This window comes from Bombina bombina, chromosome 4 (genome assembly GCF_027579735.1).
Source record: "Bombina bombina isolate aBomBom1 chromosome 4, aBomBom1.pri, whole genome shotgun sequence".
Lineage (NCBI taxonomy): Eukaryota > Metazoa > Chordata > Amphibia > Anura > Bombinatoridae > Bombina > Bombina bombina.
The window spans coordinates 689,806,222-689,810,030 of NC_069502.1; the positions used below are offsets into that span (position 1 = coordinate 689,806,222).

A 3,809-nucleotide genomic window follows, 5' to 3' on the forward strand; every position below is an offset into this window, starting at 1 on the left:
GGTAAATCTGTAATAATAAAACTAATTTTCATGATAAACAACTTATTTCCTTTGACTTATTTTTCTATATTATTTTTTATCAGGTAACAATGCCATTCAAGTGTGCAATCTCAGGGGATTGTATGTATTGATAATGTATTTTTATTTTAAGGATTATATTATATCTGGATTTGTCTCTTTGAAATGAGCATCTGACATATTTCTTAAAGGTATAGTCTATTCAAAATTAAACTCATGAATCAGAGCATGCAGTATTTATATACTTAAATATGTACTCCTAAAATCTATTTTACTTCATTATCTTCTGTAATTTTGTAAAACAGGAATGTTTCTTAGGAATCTACCCATTTTGATTCTGCACATGGGGAGCGCTTGATGATTGTTGTCTAAATGTAGGCAACAATCATCAAGTGCACCACAGGTGATGAACATTAAATGAAACGGCTCCTAAACTTAAATACATGATTGAAATAAGAAACATAACAACATTAAATTGATTATGAGTACATATGTAAGTTGATTGGAATTGAATGATTTATCTGCTTCATGAATGTTTTATTGGGAATACACTATCCCTTTAATTTAAAGTGACATAACACAAATATTTGATTCCATTATTTTGCTAAAACATATATATTTACAAGCAAATTTAATATAATTATATTCTTTATATTGCTTAGTATTCTTAATATCCTTTGATTATAGTTTTATCTAGGTAAGATCAGGAGCAGCATAGAACCTATGTTGTAGCAGCTGTTTATTGTTGCCAACATATATATCCTGTCTGTCATTGGCTCACCCATGTACTAATTTTTATTAACCAGGAGTGCATTGCTGCTCTTTAAAAAATGATACTAAGAGAACAAAGTAATATTTAGAATATAATTAAAATGATATTTTAGATAATTATGTTATACATAAATCATAAGATGAATGCATTGATTAGTACATAGCTGGAAATAAAGAAACATTCACCATGACTATATTTGAGTAAAGTACACATTTATTTTGGGAAAATGTGGTAAATATGGGGATGAGACGAGAGGGAGGGGAGTGGTATTCCATTTCTGAGAATCTGTAACTGACCATCTTCAATCTGTAAAACATTAAAAGAAAACATGTGCATTATTAAAAAAACATAATAATAAATAACTAAAAGGTCTCATTACAATACTACAAAAATACCTGAAAAGAAATCTCGAATAGTTGCAGATCTCTCCAAATGGGCATTGAGTGGTTGGGGATGATTAATTACATCAGGCTCAAAGATTTCACCTGGGGGCTGTGGTGGTGGAAGTAAATTGTTTAACATCCCATGCTCCTGTGCCATGTTATGTAGACAGCAACATGCCACTATGATTTGTATTGCTTTTTCAGGACTGTATTGGAGATCCCCCCTGATCTGTCCAGGCAACGAAAGCGCATTTTTAGAACACCAAACAGTCTTTCTATTATAGCATGTGTTCTGATATGTGCTTCATTATATCTGTATTACAAGAACAAGAAATATGATTATAATATATAATGTGAAGACAAATCAAATATTAATGAGCTAACTACATTCCTGGTTTGATCTTCTAAATCTTTAAACCTTTTTACATATATAAATATATTTATATTCAAGCAGAGAGATTCACTGATAATAGATGATTTTTATTTTGACTGTCCCTTTAAAGGCACTCAGTACAACATTGTTATGTCTGTGATAGAGTGATATATATACACACACACACGCGAGATAATCAAGCAACACATGTATGTGCACAGAAACAGATTATAGTGAGCATTTTGCAAGGCACAATCAATATTTCTGACATACAAGAGCAGAAAATAAATATATTTTACCTTAATTCAGCAGGCCCAACAACCTGGTTCTCCTTCAATGGTGTCCAAATCCATTTTTTAAGAGGATATGCAGAATCAGCTGAAATATGAATGCATATATATAGATATAGATATGTATATAAACACACATCTTTCAATAAAGCAATGTATGACATAAAATAATGTTATGCATATGTCTTACTATGACATAGTTAAAGGGACACTGAACCCCAATTTTTTCTTTAGTGATTCAGATAGAGCATGCAATTTTAAGCAACTTTCTAATTTGCTCCTATTATCAAATTTTCTTCCTTCTCTTGGTATCTTTATTTGAAATGCAAGAATGTAAGTTTAGATGCCAGCCCATTTTTGATGAATAACCTGGGTCATTCTTGCTGATTGGTTGGATAAATTCATCCACCAATAAAAAAAGTGCTGTCCAGAGTGTTGAATCAAAAAACAAGCTTAGATGCCTTCTTTTTCAAATAAAGATAGCAAGTGAATGAAGAAAAATTGATAATAGGAGTAAATTAGAAAGTTGCTTAAAATTGCACGCTCTATCTGAATCACGAAAGAAAAAAAATTGGGTTCAGTGTCCCTTTAATATATATCTTTTGAAATGATTAACATTTAATTTATTTAAACAATTCCACCCCCTTAGACACATACATAAAGGATTATAAAGCAATGAAACAATAAAATGTCAAAACATTGGACACATGAAGGCATCCTAATATATACATAAACACTTACCGAGGAGATGTCCTTCAGGCATTTGATTTGTCTCAAACAATCTCCACACACCAGAATTTATGAGGATGTAGGTATCATGGCTACTTCCTGGGAACCCTGCCACGACATTTAATATACGCATGTTTGCATCGCATATGATCTGCACATTTAAGGAGTGGAAGTGTTTCCGATTCCTAAATATTATCTCCCTGCGCACAGGGGGTCTTAGGCCAATATGAGTGCAGTCAATGGCCCCAAGGACATTGGATATGCCACCTAAAAGAAAAAAGTCCCTCTTAACATCACGCCAACCTCTGGGTGATGTGGGGAAAAAAAATAATTCTGCAATTATCATAAAGTCCACCAAGAACTTGTGAAAGATGCTTTGAAAAAGTGGACTTATGCACCCCAGTTACAATGCCCCCTGTCACCTGAAAGGATCCAGAAGCCAAAAAATGAAGTGCCTCTAGAAGTTTGGTCATTCCAGGGACAGTCCTGCTTGAATAGCCCTGGCTTTCCAGCCTGTCTTGCAATAGGGCATATAACTGATATATTTTCTCCCTGGTGAGCCTGAAACTTTCAACCACCTGCTGCTCATTCAGGGTTTCTATATCCAGCCTCACTCTGGGGATCTCAGGCCTACACTGTCTAACTTCAGCATTGTCAGCTTCTTTCTCACCCTGCATTTTGAAATATCTGTTCTGAGGTTAGGCTAGGTGTGGTGTTTTTTATAGCTGTGTGTTGCTTGTTAACATATGTGAAACTGGTAAATGCAATGAATAACATGTGGGGGAAGGCTTATCTTCAAATGATCTAATCCTTAATTTAATGAACAGTTTGAAAGTATATACTTACTCATGACTTATTTTTGATATGAACTATAATTTCAACATATATGTAGTTACATATCGGAAACCAAAGACACTCAATGTAATTATTATATTTTTCTATTTAAATATATCAGCCTTTATCTTAACAATTAAAAGTAATTATTGAAATTATATGATTTATATAGGTCAAATATATATACTATTATCATACATATATACATGTAGGTGAAGATTATTATTAGATATAATTATATTTCTATATGTATTGAGTATATATATAGCATCCCTGGGCAAAGGTTTCATTTCGAATAGGTAGATATATGCTTGCATATATTTTTCTATGTACATACATATTGATATTTCTATGAAAACATGGGTGCAAATACACATAGGACCAATAAATGTAGCATATATAATGTTATT

At 32.4% G+C, this 3,809-nt stretch overlaps 1 long non-coding RNA gene across 1 annotated transcript; it reads right to left on the reverse strand.

Annotated features, from left to right (window-relative positions):
• Positions 1-981: 981 nt before the first annotated feature.
• LOC128655543 (uncharacterized) lies at positions 982-1,252 on the reverse strand. The gene is made up of 2 exons (XR_008401841.1): positions 1,186-1,252; positions 982-1,096 (listed from the first exon to the last, which is right to left on the reverse strand). It is a non-coding gene; the product is annotated as an uncharacterized LOC128655543 (long non-coding RNA).
• Positions 1,253-3,809: the final 2,557 nt, after the last annotated feature.